This window comes from Capsicum annuum, chromosome 7, assembly GCF_002878395.1.
Source record: "Capsicum annuum cultivar UCD-10X-F1 chromosome 7, UCD10Xv1.1, whole genome shotgun sequence".
Taxonomy (NCBI): Eukaryota; Viridiplantae; Streptophyta; class Magnoliopsida; order Solanales; family Solanaceae; genus Capsicum; species Capsicum annuum.
In genome coordinates this window covers 145,781,263-145,795,776 of record NC_061117.1, presented here as the reverse complement: position 1 = coordinate 145,795,776, position 14,514 = coordinate 145,781,263, and positions in this window count along the sequence as shown.

The following is a 14,514-nucleotide window of genomic DNA, read 5'->3' as shown; positions in this document are numbered from 1 at the left end:
TCAAGACATGTCTATGACCGATGACCAGTGACTGGACAAACAATCGACCAACATCACCCAATATCCATAGTAATCTAATAGAGCCTCCTAACACAAGAACCAAAATCAGTCTTGGTTGGGACATGTCCCCGACTCTAACAGATAACAATGAGAATGAAAATGATAATGTTAATGATAATGAAACTCTCAACTCAAGTCTATGATAAGAACGAATGACATGTCTAAGTATACAAAAGTATGGAAGCTCACCACTTTACCACAAACGAACTGAGCTGATCCACCTAACTCTGTGCAGGAAAAGTATATTTGCCTTCGGACCCTGCATCACGTGGGGATACAGTGTCCGGAGATGGTTAGTGGGGCGAACACTATCATGAAACTCAGGGATAGGGATAACATAATGCCATGATCAACAGTTTCAAAATCATTCAAATCCAATTTACATAATTAAATAAATAAACACACACACACATATATATATCACACGTTGGGCTAGGGATCAAGGCTTAACATAAACGTTTAAAACCTTTACTTGTGTTGTGTAGATTAATCATCATAGTATAAAAATACCCATGGGATATATGGTACCTAACTCTCACCCCCTGGTCGGGCCCAACTGCGTGTAGCCACGTGAACCAGAGAAAGATCATATATATGCGTGGGGGACTCTAGCCTCCCAATCATATACTAAGCTGACTTAATCACCCAATCATGTAATGTAGTACAGGGTACTCTAACTTCCCAATCATATAATAGTGATAGTAGGGTGGACTTGAACCACCTAGCCATAAGCAAAAGGGGACACAAACCCTAAGCCATTTCGACCCCTACATCGGCTAGCACAGTTTCCGGTATTAGTCCCTTATGACCTCCACTTTTACAACCAGATACACAACCCTCTTTTAAGCCCTAATAAATATTTAACACACATTCCCATTCATTGAAACATACTTCACATTAAGGCATACATTGTTTGTATCGTTATACCAACAACACTTGCAAGGTAACAACAATATGCCAAAACAATTATATCAATTGGGGGAATTCACAACCCCCTTGGTTCAGATATGTCATAGCTTGTGAAAACACAAAAACCACAAGGTTCAATTAAAAACTATTATGCAATTCCCATATTTCTCATAATTAAAACCAATTTCACAATATGGGATTGGGGTCATAACAACTTAAAAAGTCATAAGTTTGGGGAAATCACAATTCCTTAGTTCATTCACCATACCCATTCACCCATAAGTTCAAAACCCTAATTAAATCATGAATAATCACATGTAAACCTTGGAAAGCATTGTTCAATCAATAAACATTCAAACCCTCAGCCCTTATTTTAAACCAACATCAATAGCTAATGAAAAATGCTCTAAAACATATGCTTTTAACAAATTAACAATGAGGGAAGAGCAACATGCCTGAAATACCAAGTTTCACTGAAGGAATTCAACCCTTAAGCCCTTAGATGACCTACTTCTTTTAAATACTAAGTATGGATGCTTTAGAGAATTAGAGAGAGACTTTGAAGTATCTTAGTACATTAAGGATGAAATATAACCAGCTTAAGTGCTCTATGGATGCGGGTTTTAATTGGGTAAGGAGAGAATGGTCAAAATTGCCCTCAATTTGAAAACTGAAATTTAGTTGTCAGTGACTATGGGTCACTATACGACTCATAAGGATACATTACGACTCATCACAAAGAGTCTTAGTCAAGATAGAAAAACCAAGGCCCCATACTGGTCTGGCTATGATTTCTTACCATCAACTCGTAACCACACATAATGAGTCGTAACCATTTTTTGTAATCAAGACAACAACAAGTTTAGGATGACACACTGGACACCTTACGATTAGGATATAACAAGTTATCACAAGGCTTTACAACTCGTGGCCTCAAGTTATAATGAAGACCGTGTCTTGGGCCAAACTTTCTGGACACCTTACGACTTAGTCCTTACGACCCATAATAAGTCTTGATGACTAGTTAAGAGACACTTGTACTCAGAGAAGAATACTAAGCCACTTGTTTTGATTAAGTTGCGCCCGAGTCCTTATGACCCGTCAAGACTCCGTATAACTCATCAGGGGAGTCATAGTTAGGACTGTGAGGATAAAATTTTAGAAATTTTCAAGGATCAAAAACCCAGGGAGTTATATACTCACCCCCTTAGGATCATTTATCCTTGAATGATAGGATGAGGTATTTATTAGCACAATTTGACTCCACACCTCTACTCCTACCTTTAGTGAAGATAGAAAACAAAGATGTCAAGGAATACACATACCTTAAGCATGATTATCCAGAATAGGGACAAGATCGGATACTTGGAATTCATGTCCTCCTCAAATTCCATCATAGCTTCCTAAACTTTTTGGTTCCTCCAAAGAACCTTTACCAATGCCACCTCTTTGGTTCGCAATCAACAGACTTGCCAATCCAAATTCCTAACCAAGACTTTCTCATAGGACAAGGAATCCAAAATATCCACCTTTTCCAAAGGAACAGCTGTCGAAGGATCACACACGCACTATCTAAACATCTAAACATGAAACACTGTATGAATGGAGCTCAAGCTAGAAGGCAACTCCAATTCATATGCAATATTACCAAACCTCTTCAAAACCAAGTATGGACCGATATAATGGGGATCGAGCTTCACTTTTTACCAAACTACATCACTCCCTTTATGGGGGATACCTTTAAAAACACCTAATCAATAACACTGAACTCCAACTCCCTTTTCCATACATCTGCGCAGGACTTTTGGCTACTTTGGGTGGTCTTAAGTCTACCTCGAATCACTTTCACCTTCTCCCTGGCTTGGTGAACCAAATTAGGGCCATATAACTTATTCTCACCAACCTTAAACCACCCAATAGGAGACCTACACCTCCTACCATATAAGGCCCCAAACGAAGCCATACCGATACTGAGTGATAACTATTGCTTTAGGCAAATTCTATTAGAGGAAAGTTGTCAACCCAACTACCGCCAAAATTAAAACACAAGCCCGAGGCATATCTTCCAAGTCCTGTATTATCCTTCCCGCTTTTCCATCCATCTATGAGTGGAAAGTAGTACAAGGTTTAACTTAGTCCCCAAGCTTCGCTGGAACAACCTCCAAAAATGTGATGAGAATTGGGTACCCCAATCAGATAGAATGGAGATTAGTGTACCATGCTACTTCACGATCTCATCGATAAACAACTTGGCATAATCCTCAAAAGAGAAATTAGTCCTCACAAGCAAGAAGTGAGCAGACTTAATCATCTTATCCACGATAACCCAAATTGAATCAAACTGCTGGGGCAGCTATGGAAAACCTATAACAAAATCAATATTAATTATCTCCCATTTCCATACCGCCAACTCAATCTCCTGAGTCAACCTACTGGCCTTCAAGTGCTCTACCTTCACTTGCTGGCACACCACGCACTTAGCCATAAAATTTGCCACATCCCACTTCATGCTATTCCACTAATATATCTCCCTAAGATCATGATACATTTTCATAGAACCAGGATAAATAGTATAATGCGACTCATGAGCTTCGTCCAAAATCCGTAACATATAATCTACCTTGGTATCTTAAAATACCATCACCACCAATCTCAAAAATCATCACTTCTTGCCTACCTATATCATTTTGATTTGTATCAGAATAGGATCCAACATTTGGTTCTCTTTCACTTCAGCACCAAGAGATGACTTTCCCACCTCTTGAATAATATCAGCACCATCCTCAAAATATAAGAGAAGGATTCCTAGATTAGCCAATCAGTGAATATCTTTCACCAAATCCCATTTCTCCTCATCTAAATAAGATAAGATTCCCATGGATAACCTGCTAAGACATCAACAACCACATTAGCTTTACCTGGATCATAGTGGAGACTCATTTCATAGTCCTTTAGAAACTCATGCCATCTTTTTTGCTTGAGATTTAGTTCTTTCTAAATGAACACATATTGCAAGCTTTTATGATCAGAATATATATCAACATGGACCCCATAAAAACATGCCGCTAGAACTTTAATACAAATACGATGGCCAATAATTCCAAATCATGGGTTGGATAATTCTTCTCATAAACTTTCAATTGTCTAGAAGCATACATAACCACCTTGCCATGCTGCATCAACACATAACCCAACACTACTCGGGATGCATCATAATAGACAACAAAACCCTCAATGCCCTTATGTAGAGTCAAGACCAGAGTCGAAGTTAACTTATCCTTCAGTTTCTCAAAACTACCCTCACAAACATCAAACTACAAGAATTTCACCTTCTTATGTGTCAACTGTCAATTGGGTAGAAATAGAAAAGAAACTCACCGTAAACCTTCTATAATAATTGACTAAACCTAAGAAGATCCAAATGTCGATAGGAGTCTTGGGTCCAGGCCACTTCTTAGCCACTGCAACCTTCTGTGGATCCACCATGATCCCTTCACTAGAAATAACATATCCCAGATAAGGCATAATATTCAACCAGAACACACACTTAGAGAATTTTATATGCAAACGCTAATCCTTTAGGGCCTGTAACACAGGCAAAGGTGATCGACAAGATCCACCTCGCTTTTAGAATATACCAAAATATCATTGATAAAGACAATTATGAACAAACCTAAGAGCTTATGGAAAACCCAATTCATAAGGTCCATAAATGCTGCCGGGGATTTGGTCAAACCAAATGACATCACCAAAAACTCAAGATGACCATACTGAGTTAAGAAGATGGTCTTAGGGATATCCACCTCCTAAATCTTTAACTGATTGTAACTCAGTCGAAGATCAATCTTCAGAAAGAACTTAGCACCTTGGAACTAATCGAACAAATCATCAATCCTTAGAAAAGTAGGTACGTATTCTTCATGGTCTCCTTATTTAATTGGCTGTGACCAATACATATTCAAAAGGAACCCTCCTTCTCGTGCACGAAAAGAATAGGGGACCCCCATGGTGACACACTAGGGAAGATAAAACCCTTATACAAAAGATCATTCAATTGCTCGTTGAGCTCTTTCAACTTAGTCGGAGCCATTCTATTAGGGAGAATGGAAATAGGACAAGTGTCCAGAAGAAGGTCAATTCTAAAATCAATTTTCCTATAGGGAGGAATACCAAAAAGATCATTAGGGAACACCTCAAAAAATTCACAGACCACAGGGACGGTCTACAAGAAAGGACCTTCGGATCTAGAATCCTTAACATGCACTAAGTGATAGGCAATATTTAGAAACCAATGTTTGGGCTCTAAGATATGAAATAACATTTCCTTAGGTACTAGGGAACTACTTTCCCACTCGATCACTGGATTATTAGGGAAATGGAAACTAACTCTTTAAGTCCAACAGTTAAGAGACGCAAAACACGAGTGCAACCAATCCATCCCTAAATCACATCAAAGTCTAACATGTCCAACTCTATTAGATCTACCAAGGTCCCTCTACCATAGATCAATATCAAACAACCCCTATAGACTCTTTTATCCAAAATGGAGTGACTCACCAGGATGGACATATTGAAGGGGTCCAAAATACATTCAGGATCAAAGCCAAAATAGATAGTCATAAAAGGGGTCACATAAGAGAGAGTAGACCAAAGATCGAGTAGAAAATATTCATTACAAGAGAAAAGTTTAAGCGTAGCAGTAATAATATTAGGAGATTCTTTAGAATCCTGGCGGGTGGAAAGAACATACAGATGGTTCTGACCAGTGTCGGATCCAGAAGTAGAAGTACCACTTTCTGGTGCGGGAGCTAAAGACGTGGTAACCACAACCTTATTAGCCCCAGTAGAAACCCTAGAAGGACATTCCCACTGTATATGACCAATCAGACCATAACTAAAACACTAATTCCTCTTCTTATCCTACTATCCATGATACAACATACCATAAAATTAATAAGGTGGATAGGATGGTGATGACTGTGTTTCGCCAGCTTAAGACTAGATATAAGTGTTACCAGTTGGAGAAGGATCGATGTAGGCCGATGGATCTCCATGAAAGCAATCAGAAGTAGTGACCCTTGGCTGGGCCTTTACTCTTAGAGTTGGAATAACTCCATTTATATTATCCTTAATTAAGATAGAAGGGTATCCACGAGCATCAGATCTTCTGGGAGGAATTATCTAAGTAGTGAACATATAGGAATTAGAGGAGATTTAAGACCTTAGACTCAATAGCTTAAAAATAAAACAACAAGAAAGGGAATTATTCCTAAATGCCTCATAGCCTATCCTTTATAAGTGTGGCACATTACACACCCAGAAACGAGACTCTACTTGACACTGCTTTATGGGACACCCAATGATACCATACCTAGGCTCTAATATCATCTGTATTATAACTCAAACTAGTGCTTGGACTTAACAGGTATCTCAAGTACCATGTGGACCGGAGATCACTCCTTGTAGCTAATAAAACCAAGTATAACATCCCTCGATGTCTGATGAATTCCAAACATATAACAAGATAACATGCATCAAACTTAAAAAAATTCAAGACATGTCTATGCCCGACGACTGGTGATCGGACAACCAACCAACCAACATCACCTAAAATCCATAATAATCCAAAAAAGCCTCCTAACACAAACCAAAACTAGTCTTGGTAGGGATATATCCCTGACTCTGATAGATGATATTGAGAATTATATTAATGATAATTCAACACTCAACTCTAGTCTACGATAAGAATTGATGAAATGTTTAAGTCTTCCAAAGTATGGAAGCTCACCACTTTACCATAACGAACCCATGAATCGAGCCGATCCACCTAACTTTGCAAAAGAAAAGTACACTTACCTTTGGACCCTGTATTGCATGGGTATACATCATTCGAAGATGGTTAATAGGGTGAACACTAGCATGGAACTCACTGATAGGAATAACATAATTCTATTATTAACGTTTTCAAAATCATTCAAAGCTAATGTGCATAATCAAATACATATATATATATATATATATATCACATATCGGGGCAGGAATCAAGACTTAACATGAACATATGAAACCTTAACTTAGGTTGTGTAGCTTAGCCATCATAGTATAATAGTACCCACGGGCTATATAGGTCCCAACTCTCACCCCTTTAGTCAGGCCCTAGTGCGTGTAGCCACATGAACAAGAGAAATATTATATATATATGCATGGGGGACTTTAACCTCCCAATCACATACTAAGGTAACTTAAGAACCCGATCATGTAATGTCGTATGGGGAATCCTAACCTTCTAATCATGTAATAATGATACTTAGGTGGACTCAAACCACCTGGACATAAGCAAAAGAGAACTCTAACCCCAAGTTATCCGACCCCCTTACCGGCTAGCATAATTTTTAATGTTAGTCCCTTAGGACCGCCACTTTCATGACTAGCTACACAACCCTCTTTGAAGCCTAATTAAATATTAAACACACATTCCTATTCATTAACCATATTTTACATTAAGGAACACATTGTTGGTATCGTTGTTCCAACTACACTTGCAAGGTAACAACAACTTGCCAAAATAATTACATCATTTGGAGAAATTTACAATCCCCAGTTCAAATATGTCATAGCTTATGAAAACACAAAACCCACAAGGTTCAATTCAAAACCATTATGCAATAGTTTAAGTATAATTTAATTCCCATATTTCTCTTAACTAAAACTAATTTCACAATATGAGGTGGGGTTATAACCACTTCAAAAGTCACAAGTTTAGGGAAAATCATAATTCCCTAGTTTATTCACCATACCCATGCACCCAAAAGTTCAAAACCTTAATAAATCCATGAATAATCGTATGTAAATCATTAGAAGTATTATTCAATAAATAAACATTCAAACCCTCAACCCTTGTTTTAGACCAACATTAATAGCTCATGAAAAATACTTTAAAACATATGATTTTAACAAATTAACAATGAGGGAAGAGAAACATGCCTAAAATATCAAGTTTCATGAAAGGAATTCAACCCTTGAGTCCTTAGATGACCTACTTATTGGAAACCCTAAGTATGACTACTTTAGAGAATTAGAGAGAGCCTTTGAAGTGTCTTAGTATGTTAAGAATGAAATATAACCCCATTAAGTTCTTTATGAATGTGGGGTTTTAATTGGGTAAGGAGAGGATTCTCCAAAGTTCCCTCAATTTTAAAACTAAAATTTAGTTGTTAGTGACTATAGGTCATTATATGACCCATAAGGATACATTGCAACTCATCACAAGGATTCATAGTCAAGATAGCACCACAAAAGCCCTAAATGGTCTTGCTAAAATTCATATCACCAACTTATAACCACACTTAACGACTCGTAATTGCTTTTCGTACTTAAGATAATAACAAATTTTGGATGACACACTGGACACCCTATGATTGGGACATAATGACTCATCATGAGTCATTACGACTCATGGCCTTAGGTTATAATAAAGATAGTGTCTAGGTCCAAACTTTCTGGACACCTTACGACTTGGTCCTTACGACCCATAAGAAGTCTTAATGACTAGATGAGAGCCACTCATACTAAGAGTAGAATACTAAGCCACTTATTTTGAATAATTTGTAATCGAGTCTCTACAATAGTCAAGACTCCCTACGACTCATCAAGAAGTCATAATTAGGACAATAAGGATAAAATTTTAGAAAATTTTCAAAGACCAAAAATCCAAGATGTTACAAATATTGATCAGGTATATGGATATTGCTCGTTTGATGACTCATGTTTAGCAGATAAAGGCAAATAAATTAAAGAAATGAGAGAGAATGAATAAGAGAGATAGGGCCAAGCAATTTGAGTATAGTCAGTAGAAGTCAGGTGAAGGAAATCATCCCTAATTTTAAGACATTTGTCGGTGTTTTCACTATCTTCTACCAGTTCCCTTATGCCTAAAACTAATCAGGAATAGTGTGGGAGGGTACCAACTGCTAGATCTCTGGGTAGTGTTTGTAGGGTAAGAAAAAATCTAGGGTGCACCAAGTGTGGTAGAAATTATTCAGGTAAGTGCTTGATGGTTAGAGGTGGTTGTTATAGTTATGTAAAGATAGGTCACAAGATCAAGGAATGCCCTTATTCTTAGCAGAGAAGTAGTGATGCTTACCTTAGACTCAGTACGCACATTCAACGGCTCAGTTAGACAGCCTAGCTCTATTGTAGGTCGCATTATCCAATGCCAGTGATGGTCAACATTAGAACTAATTTTATGCTATACCATCCCACCAAGAGCATGAGAGATCCCCAGATGTTATCATTGGTATGCTTAATGCCTTCACCTTGATGTTTATGTGTTATTATACTTGATGTCAAACCTCTCTTTTGTGACACTACTTGATGTAATAAATTTTAGAGTTAGCCCCGATAGTCTTTCTGAACCTATTTCATTTTCTACTCCAATGGGTGAGTCAATTATTGCCAGATGAGTATACAGAAAGTGCCCTATTGCAGTCCTCCATAGGGTTACTTTAGCAGATTTAACAGAGTTAGATATGATCAATTTTGATATTATTCTGGGCATAGATTCTCTCAATTCATGCTATGCATCAGTCAATTGTCTTACTTACCTGGTGAAGTTTTAGTATCTAATGAGTCAGTTCTTAAATAAGAGGGTATTTTGGTATCCCGTAAAGGTCATTTCATCTCTTATATAAAGCTAGAAAGTTGATATAAAAAAAGTGTATCTACCACCTAGTTTGAGTTAAAGCAACTGAGTCTGAAGCCCCCAACCATTCAGTCAGTATATGTGGTCAATAAATTTTTAGAGGTCTTCCTAGAGGATCTACTCAAGGTATATCTTCATAATGAAATAGTGTTTGATATTGATCTTCTTCCTGATACCCAGCCTATCTCTATTTCTCCCTATCATATGGCTCTAACTGAACTTAAAAATTTAAAAAATAACTCAAGGACCTTTTAGATAATGGGTTTATCAGACTTAGTATTTCTCTGTGGGGTGATCTAGTTCTATTCATGCACAAAAAGGATGGAACTTTTAGAATATGTATAAACTATAGATAGGTAAACAAGGTCACTATCAAGAATAAGTACCCCATCTCTAGAATTCTAATTTATTTAATCAGGGTTAGGGCACCTATTGGTTTTCAAAGACTGATCTCAGGTCAGGGTATCACCTGTTGAAGGTCAGGAAGCATGACATGTCAAAGACTGTCTTTAAAACCCAGTATAGTTATTTTGAGTTTATGGTTATGTTGTTTGAACTAACAAATGCTCCTGCAGCCTTTATGGATTTGAGAATAGGGTCTTCAAATAGTACTTGGATATGTTTATCATTGTTTTCATAGATTATATACTTGTATATTCTTGGAGTGAGGAGGATCATGCAAACTATTTGAGAACAGTGTTGTAGACCCTTAAGGATCTTCACTTTTAGGCAAAGTTTTTTAAGTGTGAATTTTGGTCGGAGTCTGTTATATTTTTAGGGTATGTTATTTTGAGGGTTGGTATTTCTGTAGACCCTCAAAACACTAACGAAGTGAAGCACAGGACTAGGCCCATTACTCCATCCAATATTTAGAGATTTTTGGATTTAGATGGTTATTATAGGAGGTTTTTTGAAGGGTTCACTTTAATAGTTACACCATTGAGTAAGTTGACTCAAAAGAAGGTAAAGTTTGTATGGTCAGATAAATATGAGAACAGTTTCCAAGAGTTGAAGAATTTATTGACTTCAACTCTAGTGTTAGCCTTGCTAGAGGGGTTGGATGAGTTTGTGGTGTATTGTGATGCTTCCATAGTTGGGTTAGGTTGTGTATTGATGCAAAATGGAAAGCTAATAGCCTATTCTTTTGGACAGCTTAAGGAGCATGAAAAGAATTATCCTACCCACGATCTAGACTTAGCAGCTGTTGTGTTTTCTATGAAGATTTGGAGGCACTACTTATATAGTGTGCATGTTGATATTTTCTTTGATCATAAGAGTCTTCACTATGTATTTACACAAAAAGATTTGAATCTTTCCCAGAGAAGGTGGTTGGAGTTATTGAAAGATTATGACATGAATATGCTTTACCATCCGAATAAGGTGAATATGGTGGCAGATGCACTGAGTAGGTTGTCTATGGGTAGTGTGGCTTATATGAAGAAGGAGGAGAAGAAGTTAGCCAAGAAGTGCACTGACTAGCTTTTTTAGGTGTGCGTTTTCTTGATATGGATGATGGAGAAGTAGTGGTCCAGAACAGTTCGAAATTGTCTTTAATAATGGAAGTGAAGGAAAATAGCATAGTGATCCCACACTTAGCCAGATATTAGATACAGTTCAGCAATAAAAGGTTGAGGTTTTCTCCCAAGGGGGATATGTCATCCTTTGTTATGAAGGTCAGCTTTGAGTTCCCAATGTGGATGGGTTGAGAGAAAGAATATTAGCAAAGGCTCAGAGTTCAAAGTATTCAATTCACCCTGGTGCTACTAAGATTTATCGCAACTTGTGCGAAATTTATTAGTGGAATTGTATTTAAATGGACATAGTAGAGTTTGTGGCCAAGTGTCCAACTATCAACAGGTAAAGATTGAGCATCAAAGACCTGGAGGTATAATACAGGATATTGGAATTCCTCCATAGAAATGGGAGGTCATTAATATGGATTTTGTTACTGGACTTCCTCGCACTAGATGTCAACATGATTCAATTTAGTCATCGTAGATCAAATGAACAAATCAGACAACTTCTTACCTATTAAGACTTACGATACAACAGAAGATTATGCTAAGATGTATATTCGTGAGTTAGTAAGGCTTCATGGGATACCCTTGTCGATCATTTTAGATAGAGGCATACAATGCACTTTCCAGGTTTGGCAGTTATTTTATAAAGGCCTTGGTATAATGGTGAAGCCTAGTATGACCTTTTATCTATAGAAAGATGGTCAAGATGAGTGTACCATTCAAACATTGGAAGGTATGTTGAGGGCATATGTGTTGGAATTTAAGAAAAGGTGGGATGACCGTTTACCTTTGATTGAGTTTGCCTATAATAAAAGTTATCATGCTAGTATTTAGGTGGATCCATTTGAAGCACTATACGGACGTAGATACAGGTTACCTATAGGTTGGTTTGAGGTTGGGGAAGAACCCTTAGCTAGTCGAACTCTATTCTTGAAGCTATGGAGAAAGTTCAATGTATTCGTAAGAAGTTAAGAACTGGTCAAAGTCACTAGAAATCATATACCAATGTGAGGAAGAGAGAGCTAAAGTTTGAAGTGGATGATTGGGTATTATTGAAGGTATCTCCCATAAAGGGGAAATAAGGTTTGGTAAGAAAGGAAAGTTGAGTCCCCAGTTGTTTGGTCCTTATGAAATAGTGAAGCATATTGGAGAAGTTGTGTATGAATTAAACCTTCCTCTAGAATTAGTTGTTGTCTATCCAGCTTTCCATGTTTCAATGCTAAAGAAATGCATTAGGGACCCATCCTTATTAATCCCCATAGGAAGTATTGGAGTCAAGAATAACCTGTCCTATGAGGAAATCCTAATTGAAATTCTTGACAGGAAAGTTCAAAGGCTACGAAATAAGGACGTAGCGTCAAGAAAAGTTCTTTGGAGAAACCAGTTGTTTAAGAGAACTACTTGGGAAGTAGAGGCAGATTTGATGACTGGTACCTTCACCTCTTCTCTTCAAATCTAGTCCCTACACAGGGTAATTAGTTTCTCCCTTTAGCGAATTCTTTTTCTGTTATACCACCTAGTTATTTTTTTATCATATCATGCATTCTTGAGTTGTGTGAGTACATGTGTCAGTTATAAGTCCAGTTATCGGCTAAGTATGGAAATTTTAATTTTTCCCAAACTCCTCATTCTAGTTAGTCATCATTTGGGGATGATGATCCCCAAGGGGAGATAATGTAACCCCTAAACCTTTTTGATTCTTAAAGAGTGCTTAAAATGAGTCTTTAAGGCCCTAATATTGAAGATAAATTTCCTTATGATGGGTTTAAGTGGGTTGGGGATTTTTTTGGCTTAGGAAAGACCCTTGCATCATAAAATGGGCACTCCATGGAAGTCCTGCACTGTAAAGAGGGCCACATTGGGCTACTGCCTCAAGTTCGCATTGCAAACCTCCTAGTTCACGATGAGAATAGCACCACAAACCATCCCTGATACGTTGAGTTATTTTGTTTTTGTATATTTTAAGTGCATAAGGGTCTTTTCACACTCTTAAGTCATTACCAAATCCCTTATGTATGTATATAGGGTCTTAAAAATAACTTCAATCATAAAATAGACATTATTTTCTCCTTTTTCAGTTAGTTATCAAACATATTCTCCTCTCCATTCTTAAGACATAAAGAGGTAGTCTTTCTTCCAAGAATTCCACCTCCCAAAGCTCCAAATTCAAGCTCCCTCCAAGAAGTTGAAATATTTAGGTATGTGGGGTTTGAACAAGGGTAATCATTCATCTTTGTGCCAAAAAAATTTGGTTTTAAAGTTGATTTTATGTGATTTCAATTATGGTTCATACACAATTTCCATATTCTTGAAAATTATGACATTATCATGTGATTTAAAGTTTAGTTAGTACAAACATTTATCTTTACTCATGTTTTCACTTACATGACTATTATTATGAGATGAAATTTAGTATATTTGATATGAAGTCATACGAGATGGTGAATATATATGATTTGAACCTGATTTGATCAATGTATATATATGAGCATATGAATTTATCATGATTCCCCCAATTTTCAAGAAACTAGGACTTACTATTTTAGATTACCGTAATATGGTTCAGATTTTAGTTTTGATCTTATGATCTTAGACATGATATGAAATTCATACATTTTTCATAAATATGAGTAATTAACAGAAGCATGATTGACCGTTAGAATTAGAAACTCACATGCTTATTTTTAGGTGAATTTCATCAGTATGGGCATATAGCATATATTTTAGGTGTAGTATTTAGCACCCAAAGGGAAGTATGGGTTCAACGCATCCTATTTTTCAAAACTACATGCAACCGTAGGTTTTTAGGGCCTTGTCAGACAGTGTTCCCCTTTCCAAATATGGGATCAGTTTAGTGATTATTTCAGTTTAGGTTCTATTCCAATGGAAAGGATAGAACAACTTTCCTTAACGTGAGTCAGATGTTGGACTCCATGCTAGCTCACATGATTTATGTTGGTTATGAGACTCTCTCACAAAAAAGATAATTTTTAGTAACTAAGTGTAGTAACTCACCTAGTTTATCATATTATGCTTTGTTATTCATGTTTTATTATATTTCAGTCTCTTGATAAGTTTATTTACACTTAGCATGCTTGTTTTAAGATTTTGCATTGATTCAGTTTTACTTATTACTCACCACCATATACTTAGTACATTTCAGAAGTACTGACCACATATATGTCTTTGTGCTACATTATTTTATAATGTAGGTTCTGGTGTTCGTCCCCAACAACATGATTAATCGTGAGCACCATTTCTTATTTTCAAATAGTTGGTAAGTTCTCATAGTTTGAGGCTTAAGTTTTTGATGATTCCATATAT